Here is a 15,285-nt window from a genome sequence, read left to right as displayed (position 1 = left end):
TATATGTTGGAATTAGATGCTCCAGTCACAGTGTAGCTTACCTGAATTACAAAAGGGAATTGTAAATGAGGACTACATTGTTTAAAACAGGGGGAGTTTATAAAAATGGACAAGAGTCTATTGTTCAAAAACTAACGACAATAATATTAAGGCTGCCTAGGAGTATCTTTCCACAAAGTTTATCCTCATGTTTTCTATTTCTTTTAGGGTGAGAGAATGAACAACTCATGCTTATCCATTTGGAATAATATGAATTAAACAGGACAGCGAGGTGGCTGCCTAGGACAGGTGGATAGGCAGGTTGGATAGAGTGCAAGGCCTGGAGTAAAAAAGATTCATCTTCCTAAATTCAAATCTGATCTCAGACACTTATTAGCTATGTGAACTTTGGCAAGTCATTTAACTCTGTTTGCCTCAGTTTCCTCCTCTATAAAATGTGCTGGAGAAGAAAATGGCAAATCATTCCAGTATCTTTGCCAAGAAAACCCCAAAATGGGGTCATAAAATGCTGGATACGACTGAACAATAACAACAAAGTTTAATAAAGTTAAGTCTTTTTTTTGCCTGTTACTACCAACAAAAATAAGCCCATTTGATGCTTACATACATATGACATAAGAGTTTCAGGAATATTGAGTATGTTTTATGGTGCCAACTAGTAGTAAAATCCTTTAATCTGCTTAGAAAGCCACAAAGTTCCCTCTGTCTGGCCAAATTTAGTCAGAGGGAAGTGAACACATTTTGAAAGGAAGTGGGTCTTCAATGTGATTGGCTGATGCCCAAAAAATGGAATTATATCACTCCTCCTGCTTTTTTCAGAAGATGACTTGGCCCCACCTCTTATGGCTATTATTGTGATCCACATGGCCAAATACATCATTCTCCATTAGTGAGTTAATGCCTCAAGCAGTCAAACCCCTTTAGGAATCTTAACCACTTGGTATCCTGTGCATCTGCTGCCCATTTCAGATCTCTCTAAAGTAATATTTTCACAACTTGAATAAGAAAATCATCTAATATGCTGTTTTCATCTTCAATATAGCTTTACTAGAGCTCGCATCATAACTAATACAACATCATAGCTGGTAGGGTTCTCAAAGTCCATCTTTGGTTCAACTTGGACCCAACCTGAAATCCATTTGAAAATATCCACAGTATAGGGAAGACATTGGAGAAAATCCACAGAAGGACCATCATATTGGTAAAGAACCTCCATTTTATTACATATGGGTTGAGGGAATTGTCTCTGAGCACTGTCATTTAGCAGAAAATTTTTATTTCTTCTGTTTGGCCCTAGATGATAGAACTTAGAACAATTGGTAGAAGTTGAAAAGAATAAGATTAAGTTTGAAACCAGTTAGAAAAATTTCCTAATAAACAGACCTATCCAAAAATGAAGTACATTGCTTTGGGAAGTAGAGGGGACCTCCTCATTGTCAGTCTTCAAACAAAGACCACTTATTGGACACATTTTAGTGGGTATTCTTTTCCTATTCCCATTAATTTCCTAGTCCTCATGTAGGTCAGACTAAATAGTTGCTGTGGTCTCTTCCAACTCTGAAATTTTGTGATTTTATTATCCCAGAAATGTGGTTAAAAAAACTAAATATAAAGTCATATAAAGTAAAATAATAACAACAAATAAAAAAGCAGAAAGGGGGAAATACTCTTACAGAAAAACAACAGAAAGACTGAAAAATCAAGTAAGCAAAGAGAAACTTCCTAACACAATGTAGGAGAAAGTAATGAGAAAAGAAATGTCAAAAAATAATTCTGCAATAATTACAACTTGAACCCAGAAATCAGAAGGAATGGACCACAATATCTCTAACTGATTAGAAAGGCTTATAAAGGAAATGAAAGAAGAGAAAAGAAAATCAGTCCTTTAATGAAATGGATGAAGGACCAAAGAGCTTAGATAAGAAGCTAGAAAATCTTCTCAAAGAATGTATACCTTAAAACTGCAACAGGACAAAAATTATTTGATTACAATCTTCTTGAAGAAAGCATTCACGATATGTAAGTATGAGGCTTTTGGTTCTTCTACGAGCTTTTGTCCTCTCGTTTCTTATTCTTCAGTTATGTTTTCTAAATTTTTGCTTAGCCTTTTGCACTGATTTTAGTGAATAATCACATAAAAATATCAAATAAAATATCAGCAAGGCGCTAGTATCCAAAGTTGTTTTACTATGATCAGATTAGATTTATAGCAGAAATTTAATAATAATTCGTTATTAGGAAAAATATGCGTACACATAGTTGTATAATTAATTATCTTAACAACAGAAATAACAAAAATCCCACAACTATATCATTAAATGGGGGAAAGGCTTCCACAAAACATTATGCTTACTTATATTTAAAACACTAAAAAGCATAGAAATAAAGAATCTCTCTACATATGGTTAGAAGTATCTATTTAAAGCCAAAAGCAATTATTTCTTATAACAGAAATACTGGAAAATTCTCTCATACTATCAGTGATAAAGCAAGGATGAGCACTATCCCCACTATCATTTAATAAAATTCTAGAAATACGTGCTATAAAATAAGGCAAAGATAAAAAATTGAGGGAATAAGCATAAATCAAGAGAAAGCAAAATTATCTACCTTTGCTGAAGATGTGTTGATTTATTTAAATCTAGAGTATCAAAAAAAATCAAGACAATATTTTTCAATAAAGTAACAGGGCATATAATAAATCGACAAAAATAATCAGTTTTCTGAATTTTAATAAGAAAGTCCAAGGGAAAGCTGTAAAAATAATTCATTCAAGATTATAACAAGAAGCATTCAATAAAGAATCATTGAAATAGTTCAAGTGAGAGGTGATGAGGACCTGACGCATGACAGGGCTCTGTCAATGGTGAGAAGACAACTTCCCAAGACATCATGGGGGTATAATTGACAAGCTTTGGCAACTGATTATAAATAATGATTAATTTGAGTAAAAAGTCAAAGATGTATCCCAGGTTATGTACGTAAATGTTTTGGGAAATTGTAATGTTATTTGCAGAAAACAGGGACACTCAGAGGAAAAGTGTATTCGGAGCAGAACATAATGAACTTTCCTTTGGACATAATGAGTTAATGATATCTCTGTTATAGCCAATTTGAAATGTCTAAGAGACTCAGGTTAGATATACAGATCTAAGGCTTGTCTGAATAGAGAAGATAATTAAACCCATGGGAGCAGATGAGATCACTGAGGGAGTTTTGAGAGAGGAAAAAACCCAGCACAGAAGCTTTGAGTAAACCCTCCATGAGGGGTTGGGATATAAATGATGACCCAGGAAAAAAAGAATTAGAAACAGTGATCAGACGGGCATGAAGAGAACCAAAAGGATATATTGTCACAGAACCCCAGAAAGCACAGAGTATCCAGGAGGAAAGGGCGGTCAATAGTGGCAAGCACTCCAGAGGGAAAAGAAAGCAAACAATCCTGAAAAGGTCACAGGCTGTGGCAATTGCAAGGTAATTGGTAACTTTGAAGAGAGCGGTTTCCATTAAGAGAGGAGGTCTAAAGTTATATTGCAAAAGGCTGAAAAGTAGATGAGAGGAGAGGAATGAATGCAAAGAAAAGAGTTTTTTTCTAGTTTATTGTGAAAAGAGGAAGAGCGATAGGATGATATCGTCCAGAGAAGGCAAGAGGAAGGAGAACTGTGAAAGCAAGTAAAGAAGTTGGCATTGGTAAAGATAAGGGCCATCTTTTCATCAGAAAATAAAATAAAAGAAGTGAGAATGGGGAATGAAAGCAATGAGATACAGAATAGGAGAGAAGTAGCTTGCCCTGTGTCCCTGTTTTCTCAGTAAATATTAAGGTTGGGGACTTCTAGCCAAGATGGCTGACTAAATAGGAGGCAGGCCACCCAGAAACTTAATACAAGAGAAAGTTGAAATTCATACCAGATGGAATAAAAATCAAGAAATCTAATGTGAAAACAACATGAATAACTTCTTCCACCCAATAATTGCACAAAACTTTCCTGAGTTCTATATGCCCAGGGGCAATTATCTTAAACAGAAAAAGTAGAGTTGAATACACATATAGAGTTTGGTGTGAAAACAAAAATTCAATGGGAAATAAACTGTGGTTGGAGAGTGCTTTGCTTCAGAGATACAATAACATCAAGGAAGACATCCTCACAAGCAAAACAAACTTCCTTACCCTGAAAGGGAAAATTTAAAGGGGGATAAAATAAAAGCAATGACTTGGAATCTCAGAGTGTAGGTGTCAAGGGGAAATGACCAAACAAAATGTGGTTTATGAATGCAATGGATTATCACTATGCCTTTAGAAATAACAAATGAGACAATTTCAGAGAATTGTGGGTATTATTAACTATGAAGTGCCCAGAACCAGTAGAACCATGTATACAAGGACAACAAATATAAAGAAAAATAACAGACTTAACTCTGATAATACATGGACTCAAGGTGCAGAAAGAGACACGTTTTTTGACCACTGTGTGAATTCATTTTCCTTGACTATGCTTATTTGTTACAAGGTTGTTTGTTTTCTCTCAGTGTTATTGGGGCAGGGTATGGGAAAGTGGGGTCTGCAATAGTGATGCTTTAAAAAAAGCTATTAAGCCCCAGCGTCGGGAGACCTAGAATCAGTCCCGGCCTCAGATACTCAGCACCCACACAAAAATAACTGGCCATGTAACCTTGAGCAAGTTACTTAACCCTGATTGCTTAAAAAAATAAAAAAAGCTATTGAAACATTTTTTTAAAATGCACAGAAGGAAACAGAAGCAACTTCAGAAGCAAGCCCAGACAAGCCAGAAAGTTTTGAATACAACATTTATATATATATATATATATATATATACACACACACATATTTAAAGAAAGGGGTAGGAAATGGAGACTCACGGTTTCATATATAATCATCTTCTTTTGTTCTATTGTGTTGATGGATATATTGTTTGGACTGAAAAAATAATTGTAACATGAAATTCTTGGCTGAGAAGGAAAATGGAGGAGTGGTTTGGGAGAATTGAGAAAATAAAAGGACTGATCTCTGTGGAATCAAGAGATATAAAATTTTAACATTTATATAAGACACTTTGATGGAGAAGAACCTTTAAGACTATATTTTATTATATTTTTTTAAATCAGCAAACAATTAAAACACAAGGAATTTATATTCTCCGTACTCCTTATCAGTCAATTTAGTGACTTTGAAAATACGCTGCACTATGGAAAATCATCTGAGAAAGCTTTCCTGCTTCCTTTTCATGTTTTCATCAAGAACACCCATAATACCTGAATAGACCTTTCTCATAAAAACTCTACAGAGATCAAAAAGCAAACATATGAGTCAGTAGCTATTAATATCCTGGTAAAATTTTTTAGGCAGGTGAATAATAACACAATCCGATAATCCTCTCTCATTCTTTAGGAATCTTTCAATTAATTATAGATCCTTAAATTTGATTCCTCTAGCATGGATTTGTGCTTCATATATTTGATCAGGTCCAACAGTATTTCTCAGCATCATCTTCTTATGGGCCATTTCCATCACTGTATATAGTATTCCAGAACACTGATCTATTAGAGTCTACTGGAAATGGGGTAGTTCCTTTGTTATTGATGATGATACTGTAGAAACTCAGGAAAAAATGCTCCAGTAGTTGCTTATCTCCTTCCAGTTTCACCTGTAAATCTCTTTGTATAATATAATTAGTTGGGTCCCATTAAAGCTTTCTATAGGCTCATTTTAACTTCCATTGCATTTTGCTGTTTTCAGAGAGTGATACTGCTAATAATTTCCTGTCATCCTCCTACATGATATTTTGCAAAAGACTTCCTACTCTAAGTTGGTGTTGATCTTGGCTGTCATGTGTCTTCATTTGGCAAGAAGATCAAGCATTTTCTGACTGAAGTGGTTTCTAGGTTGCTTTGGATTTCTCATCCTGCAGACTGTTTTGCATTCATTAAACTTCTCTATGGTGTAGAGTTAATCAGAGTCAATGTCTTTCCTTTTGTTCATTTTTTATCTTTCAGTGTCTGCCACTTATTTTAATAAGTCCAATTGGATCTGTTGCAATTTTATGCCTTGTCTTCTCATCTTTACCTCATCTTAAAATGCATTTAGCTTTCACTTTTGCTCTAATTATTCTATGATCTCACTATATGCACAAAAAACTGATTCTGAAATGGTTTCTAAATACACAACCATTTTTTTTTAAATGATGCCTTAAGTTAGAAAATTTCTTTTGGTTTTTGTGATATTGCTTAGAACTTTTCTCATCTAGTACCTTCCTATTCTCTTTCTAAAGAAAGTGTTCAAGATACATAGGCATAAGGCTCTTGAGTAACCTATAAGGTATTTTGGGGGGGGGGGGGGGGAGGAAGCTCTTTAATGGCCTTAACCTAAATTAGATTTCCCCCTAAACTTTCCCCTCTGCTCACCTCCATATTGAGGTCACTGATATTCAAGTTATAACTCAACTTGGTTTGGAAGATCTCCCAGGGCAAGGGGGAAGAAGGTGATAAGTTAGGAGGCAGATAAGATACTATATCTATACAAATAAGTATAATGCAAGGAAAATTGGATCAGGAAATAACATTCCTAACTGGAAATATAAGGGAAGGTTTCCCAAAAATGGTGCATAATTTTGAGTACTGCCAAGTGTATAATGATTCTGAGGGGCAGAGAAGAGAAATAAATGCCATTGAGAATGACTTAGATGCATTCACTGAGCACAGTTCTGTAGGAATGCTAAAGCAATGAGAAACCATTGAAACTTTGGTGAAATGGATTGGTCTTTCATTCTGGCAGCTGCAGAGGGCAAATTGTGGAGGAGAAGGAAAGGAGAACTGGAGAGGAAAATCAGGGAACCCAATTGGGAGCCTAAGCTAGAGGTGATGTGGGCCCAAACTAGAGTCATGGCTATGTGGTTGGAAATAAAAAGATGGATATGTAAGAGATGACATAGTTAAAATCAAGACGATTTGGTAAGATCTGCTAAAGTTTCATACCTCACCTCCAAAATTTTTAGGACTCTTCTAGATGTCTGGGCTTAGAGATACCATGACATTATCATTCCTGTGCTATCACCCTCCCTCCCATCGTCTGACAACAACACTAGGTTTCCTAACATTTTTTAAGCTTCCTACCTTCTCAAAGCTTCCCTCCTCCTCTGAACCCTTGCCTGATAGTACCACTACCCTAAAGGGGCACACACAAGGAAACAGTCCAGAAATCTCTGTGTCAATGACTAATTGCTCACTAGGCCCCACCATGGGAAATGAAACCATGGGGATATTTTTGTTGGTGTTTCTCAGCTGTGCTGACTATAGTGATGTTGGCATATAAGCTAGGATTATCTTTTTAGCATTGGTTTTGTTTATACTCACAGTAAACAGTGCAAGGTGAGATAAACAAGTAATCTCTGAAGTGATATTTCTTGTCTCCCATGTCTGCATTAACCCTTCCAACACTTTCATTTACCTCACTGTGGAGAAGTGGTAGGCCATCCTTTCCTCTGGGTATGACTCCTCTATCCTCTGGTTTGATTTATTGTTTTCAATAAGATCAAGTCTGTGATTTCACTAGTGTAAGGTAGAAATTATGTTTCCAGATGAGGAAATAATCTCTACCGATGCAGTTTGTTGTCCTCTATGCAATTTATAGTGTTGGAGAATTGCAAGGGGACAATAAGAAGTTATGACTTAACCTAAGGTCACAGAACAAGTATGCGTCAGAGGTGGAATTCGAACATAGGGCTTCCTGATTCTGAAGCCAACTCTCTGTCCATTAAGCTATGACTCCTTCAATATATGGTAAGGTTGTTGATAAGGATGACTGATCTCTTCCAGAAATCTATCAATTCTTTGGCTGCTCCACAAAGATCTCACAGTCATCGAATCATCAGCTAAAAGATCATGTTTTAAATGTGTAAGAACTATGATTCTTTGCAGCCTCTGCCTCTTTTTTTTGTCATTCTATCACCATCATGATGGAAGCAGAAATGGGCCAAAAAAAAAAGATTGAGGACAATTTTGTCATTTTTTTCTTCTGCTTCATGAATCACTGTGAGCAAAATCTATCCACCTAAAGGTAAAACTTCAATTCTTTTTCATAAAGTCTATCACTAAGACTGTACTTGAAGTATTTCCAATTTTACACTACCAGAAGTACTTTGAGAACCCAGGATCACCTCCTTTTTATGATGAGGAATTGAAGTGAAACTTTGGAGGAAATATTCTTTTGTACCCACCCGTACATCAATGCAGCCCAACGGGATAATGAGGCTACAAAGCTGTGAAGGAAGAACAGAGGTTTTTTTTTGTTTTTTTTCCCTCAATATGAGTAGCCTTTTCCCTTTGTAGTGCTGCCAAGGCGGGTCGGGCCAGGGGGGAAAGGGGGGAGACTTTCACAGCTGTAATCCCAGTTAAGGGTTCTTTCCAAGCTGCCAAGCTGTATCACTCACGTCACGCTGACTAACAAACATCCTGGGCCTTGAGTATGAATGAAGAAAAGACAGCTATATTCAACACCCTACCATAACTGGGTCCAGAGGAAGAACAAAGCTGGTAACGCCAATGAGGGACACCAGCTGTTTAAATGTGGCCTCCAGATATCCTTAAGTGACACAGACCACTATGAGAATTTTAAAATATAATAAATAAGCAGAATGCCTCTTCCTCTTCTCTCCTCTATTGATACAAAAAGAATCCCAGCTCTCAATGAACTGCTCTTAAGATGGGACTTTGTTACATCCCATTAGACTTGAGCCTGGCAGACTAACTCCCAATTCATTTTCACTTCTTTATGACCTTGCTTAGAATTTACTTCTACATGAAGTTGCAGTAGAATGTCTACCAGCCCTTAACATTCAGACTTGTCATGAAGTCGACTGGCATAAGAATAGACTCAGATGAAATCTTTGCTGGTTGAGGGAAAGCATTATTACAAGTCAGGCATTAAGTACCATGCTGGCTCATGGGAATGGGTTTTATGATTGTTACAGGAGGCTAAGAGAAAAATATGAAATGTTTTCATGATGACACATGCTTTTTGTATGAGTTTTTACAATTCTCAGTGTGCTCACTTGTGGTGTGAGGCACTGCCCTTTGCCTGGCAACTATTTATTTTGTATGGTCTGCTTAATGTTCATAGGCAGCTGGTCAAATATTTCCATAACTACCAGTAAAAAGCTCACACTTGATACAGTGTAAAGATACCCTGGGATAAACAAATTCCAGAAACAAATCCTCTGTATATATGTGTGCATATACATGTATGCTCAAGTAAACTACTTTCTTAAGCATTTTTTGTCTTAATCTTTAAAATCTATCATGACATAATATGTGTTAGATATAATGATATAATGACAAAGTTCATTTTATCATAAAGGAAGATTAATTTAACATTTACTATTTTCTGATAGAAAAAGTGAGGCACTCCAAATCGTCTAATAATAAAGTATTTGTATAACTATTCAAAGAGAGAAATGAGGAAACGAAATCTGGACACTCAAGAATCTAGTAACTCAAAAGATCTAAAGATATTCAGAATGATTGTCTTAATTCAATGAACTCAGACACTTTATGGAACTGGAGATAAAGGCATGCATCAACCTCATCAGAAAAACCTTCAGCCTTTGCACTGCTGGCCATGGGAGAGCCAGTGTAGTCTGGAGGAAACAGAGCTGGACACCAGAGATCAAATCCCCAGAATGTTCTTACTGCTTCTGTGACTTTGGCCACAAATAACTAGTTTCTTTGTGCTTCAGCTTCCTCATCTGCAAATAGCAATGATGTTGATTGTACTTTCTTTAGTTCTTTCATAAGGTTCCTTTTTAGGTGACTGACATCAGTAAGCCCCAAAGCAGTATATAGTGATGGGAATAGGGAAGAAAATACTTATGTCTAAGTCAGTCATTCATCATTCGCCCACCTGATTTGGGTGCTGTTTTAATGGTGGATGAATGTGGCTCTAGGGAGTTGGCTGCCTATAAATTATGTGATTCAATAGTATTCCAGGATTATCTAATGGCAGATACTTTGAAGGAAAATTGCTATTTTCCACCATACCTTGATGTCCTTCAACTGTGCTATTAAAAATTCCCAAGTTTATTGCTAATTTTATGTACTAAATTATATATAAGTGACTCCGTGAAATACTCATAAGAAGAGCAATGATGTCAGTATCGCTCAAGCTTGTCTCATCTTGCTAATAGTATTTGGTTATGATGGAAAACAACGAAAGTTAATATGATCTTGGGCTACATCAGAGTTCCCAGGTGCGGAGAGGTAGTAGCTTGACTGTATTCTTCTTTTATTAGTCCTAATCTGGAATACTGTATCCAGTTCTGGCCTCCATGATTTAAGGAAAATAGTGATAAGCCAGAGAGTATCCAAAGGATAGCAACCAAGACAGGTAAGGGTCTTGAGTCCATTAAACGTGAGAATTGAGTGAAGGAAGAAGCAAACCTGTTTAGTGTGGAAAAGGGCTAGAAGGGAGATGATAACTTTTTTTTGCAAGTATTTGAAGGGATATTATGTGAAAGAGATATTACACTTGTCCTGTTTGGCCATAGAGGTCAAAAGTAGGAATGAATAGATGAAAATTTCAAAGAAGTCAATTTGAAGTTGATGTCAGGAAAAATTATAAAACTGATGGGTTGAGCTAAATTATTTCTATGATCTCCTGGAGTTCTAAGTCTACAGTTTTGTGACAGATTGATTGTCATCATTCTTATCTTTTCATGAAAGTAAGACCTTTGAAGGAAGTAGAGTAGTGTAGCATTGAAGGGGGGGGAGGGAGGAGGAGAAACTACTTTTGCATAAAAAAATAATTAAATCAACTGACAAAGGATGTAAGATGTTGTCTTTTCCATAGATGAACAGTTTAATGCCTTAAAGGAATAGGGAGAACATCTCTGATTTTGTTATTAAAACTGCTAAAATATTGATGTAAGTTTTCAGATAGGATTCAAGAAGTTTGGTCCAAAAAAATGAACTATGGAATAAATATAATGACTTAAATTATCTTATAAAGGATGTAAGGTGATGTTTCATCTGTATGTGAATAGTTCAAGAGTTGAAAGGCATCTTGGTAGCAGCTAGGTGGCAAAGTGGATAGGCCACTGTATCTGAAATTGGGAAGGCCTGAGTTCAAACTTGTCCTCAAAGACTTAATAGGTATGCAAACCACAAGCAAATCATGTGCCCTCTGTATGCCTCTGTTTTCTCATCTGTGAAATGTAAGTACTAATACCACCTATCTCTCAGAGTTGTTTTAAGGACAAAATAAAATAATAATTGTAAAGTACTTTGCAAATTTTAAAGCGCTATGTAAATGTTAGCTATTCTTGCTTAAATGGATGGGGAAATAACTTCCAATTGTTAAAAACTGAAGATTATTGTTAAAACTTAGAGAATCAGGGCATTACGGTCTCAGCTCATTTGCATATAGCTGTTCTAAAACTAAAAGCATAAAAAATAGCTCTTTAGAGACTGAGGGATGATTAAATTAGGACTATTGATTTCATTTGAGCAGAAGTAGGGGAAGTAATTCTAGGGCAGTAATATTTCTCCTCAACAGGGTAGGCTCTAGGACCCTGTGATGCTTTAAGAGTAACCTTGAGGTGGTAGCCCTTCTCTGGTAACTTAGATTTGCCTGTGTGAGGGGGGATTGGTGTCAAAAAGGCAGCCAACTGCCTACCCAGCAAAAATCTATTTCTTTTCTCCCTCTGTTCCAAGTTTTCCCATATACTGATTGGTATTTCATATTTAAATGCTTCCCTCTGTTTCTGTCCCACCATGTGCTTTTTTGGGAAGTATGAGGTTCTACATTGTCAGAAACACTCCCAGTTGGATATTAATTATGAGAAGAAGAAAGGTTCATTTCTTAAGAAAACGACTTTCTGCATAAAAACCTGTTTAATTTCAACTCAACTGGAGATGTGTATCAATTTGATTTGAACTTCAGAGACATTTGTTTTTGTAGAATCTGTTGAAAAAAAGGCAATCAGAATATTAATGATGTGAACAAGATTATAAAAGGTACCTTAAATTTCTTTGGGGGACATTGCATTTAAGGGTTTTAACCAATGTCATTTCTCCACTAGGGATTAAGGAGTATTTGGGGACAACAAAGGTCCAAGAGAGGGGTTCTTGCTCTACAATGACCAGTTATCGATACTGATATTTCTGGGGGTCCACTAATCAGGGGTCATGTTTTATATGGCGTTTTAAAGTTTACAACATCTTACATACATTATCTCATTTAATCCTCACAACAATTTTGTGAAGTTACTCTTGTCATTTAACATGGTATCATTCTTCTCAAACTATGGAAACTAAAGGTCAAAGGAAGACACTTGCCCATGGCCACTTACCTCATAAGTTTTAGAGGCAAAATGTGAACTCAGGCTGGTCTTCCAAGTTCCATTTCAATGTAAAGGCCAAGGTTAACCAGAGAGGAAAAAGGATACTTTAAAAAATCTACTTAGAAAAAGAAATTGAACAACCCATAAATGAGCTTCCTAAGGAAAAAAAAAAACCCTCTGAACTAGATAGATGTATTTACAAGCTATTTCTACCAAACCTTTAAAAAAAACAATTGATTCAAACACTATACAAAGTGTTTTAAAAATAGGTAAAGAAAGAATTCTACTTTTGTCTTCCTGTGACACAAATATGATTTTGATACCTAAACCAGGGAAAGCAAAAATAGAGAAAGAAAACTATAAGCCAATTTCCCTAATAAATAGCTATGCAAAAATTTTAAATAAAATACTAGCAAGGAGATTATAGCAATATATCACAAGGATCATACACTATGACCACATGGAATTTATACCAGGAATGCATACTGATTCAACATTAGGAAAACTATCACCATAACCAAACATATCAGTAACAAAAACTACAAAAATCACATGATTATGTCAATAGATGCAGAAAAATTTTTGACAAAATACAACATTCATTCCCTTTTTAAAAAAATCACCAGAAAGCATAGGAATAAATGGAGTTTTCCTTAAAATGATAAGTAATACCTATCTAAAACAAAGAGCAAGCATTATTTGTAATGGTTTGTAATTATTTGTAATGTAAAACTAGAAGACTTCGCAATAAGATCAGAGTAAAGCAAGGATGAACATTATCACCACTATTAGGAATGCATTAGAATGTATTAAAATGTAAATATGTTAGAAATGCAATATAAAGTAATAAGATAAGAAAAAGAACTTGAAGGACTAAGAATAAGCAATGAGGAAACAAAGATATCACTTTTTGCAGATGATATCATGACATACTTAGAGAATCCTAGAGAATCAATTAAAAAAAAAACTAGTTAAAACAATGAGCAACTTTAGCAAAGTTGCAGGATATTAAATAAGCCCACATAAACCATTAGCATTTCTATATATTACCAACAAAGTCCAGAAGGAAAAGATAGAGAAATTCCGTTTAAAATAACTAAAGACAATATAAAATATACGAGTGAACCTGCCAAGACAAGCCTAGCAATGACATGAACACAATTATAAAACACCTTTCACACAAACAAAGGTTAATCTAAACAACTGGAGAAACATAATTGCTCATGAGTAGGCCAAGCCAATACAATAAAAATAACAATTCTACCTAAATTGATGTATTTATTCAGTGACATATAAATCAAATTAACCAAAGAATTATTTTATAAAGCTAAAAAATAAAATAAAATTTATCTGGAAGAACAAAAGGTCAAGAATATCCAAGGAATCAATGAAAAAAAAATGTGAAGGAAGATGGCCTAACAGTACCAAATTTTAAGCTCTATTATAAAACAGTAATTGTGAAAACAATGCAGTACTGGCTAATAAATAGAGTGGTGGTGGATCCATGGAATAGACTAGGTACACAATACACAGTAGTAAATGACTATAGTAATCTAGTGCTTGAAAACCCCAAAATCCAAGTTTTGAGGGAAATGATTCACTTTTTGACAAAAATGTCTAGGAAAACTGGAAAGCTGTTTGAAGGAAACTAGGAATGGTTCTCACATAGTATATGAAGATAAGGTCAAAATAGGTACATTATTTAGACATAAAATTATAAACAAATTAGGGAAGCATGGAAAATTTTACCTGTCATATCTATGGATAAGTGAATAATTTATAAATGAGAGATAGAGAGGGTCACAGGAAGCAAAATAGATCATTTTAATTACATTAAATTTAAAAGGCTTTGTACACAAAACCAAGGCAGCCAAAATTTTTTAAAAGCAGGAAAAGAGGGAGAAAAATTACAAGTTTTTTTTTTTTTTTCTGGTAAAGGTACCATTTCTTAAACATATAAGGAACTAAGACAAATTTATAAAACTAAGAGCCCATTCCCCAATTAATAAATGGTCAAAGGCTATGAACAGGCAGTTTTCAGAAGATTCTCATTGAAAGATTCAATCTCATTGATCAGTCAAAAACAGGTCTCAGCCCAGACCCTACTTGGTCATTATTTGGGCCCTGATTGGCTCAGAGTTAATGTAAATAGCATTTTTTTTTTCTGTTTTGGTCAGAAACCCTGAAGGTCTTCCTTCCCAGATTGATTTTTTTTTTTGGCTAGTAAAGAGTTCATTCTTTGCCTAATGGACTCTGCCTCAGTCAAACTGAGATCTGTTAAAGGCCTTATCTTAAAAAGTCCCTAGTTCTCCCACTGCAGCCAGGGCCATCTCCAATAGTCCTCTCCATATCTCACCACTGGATGCAGATGTCTCTGGAAGAGACAGTGAGGCTGGTAACTTTGCACTCCTCTCCCTCACTTCAATTCAATTAACTTGCATGTCATGGCATCATCTCCCTGATGTCATGGTCTTCTTTGAGAACAATGGACAAACAATAGCAACAACAACTTCTTAGTAGTAGTGAAAGCATGGTAGGGATAGCAACCAAAGAGCCTGTTTCTTGTCAGAAAGACCTGGGTTCCAGTCCTGACTCTGATATACACTGGCTATGTAGCTCTAGGCAAGTCATTCAATATCTTCTCTGGTCATCAGCCAACTCTTTAAGATTGTAAATTGCAAAGCAGTTATTAATACTCACCAGTTGTTTCCTCTATATCAATGAAAGCATAAGCCAGGCTGAAAAAAACCCCACAACCTGAAACCAGGGAGAAACCCAGAAAACCAGGTGCCTCAATTTATCTCTTCCCAATTCAATATGTTTTAGCAATCTTTACTGAGCACAGCTACCACCAAAGGAATCACTGTAATCCTGGATAGTCAGATGTTAGCAATCATCATCATCATCATCACCATCAACACATTCCTCCCCAGAT

This window comes from Petaurus breviceps, unplaced genomic scaffold (assembly GCF_028583685.1).
Source record: "Petaurus breviceps papuanus isolate PSGF00001 unplaced genomic scaffold, PetGlider_PUasm1.0 187, whole genome shotgun sequence".
Lineage (NCBI taxonomy): Eukaryota > Metazoa > Chordata > Mammalia > Diprotodontia > Petauridae > Petaurus > Petaurus breviceps.
This window is presented reverse-complemented; position numbering follows the sequence as displayed.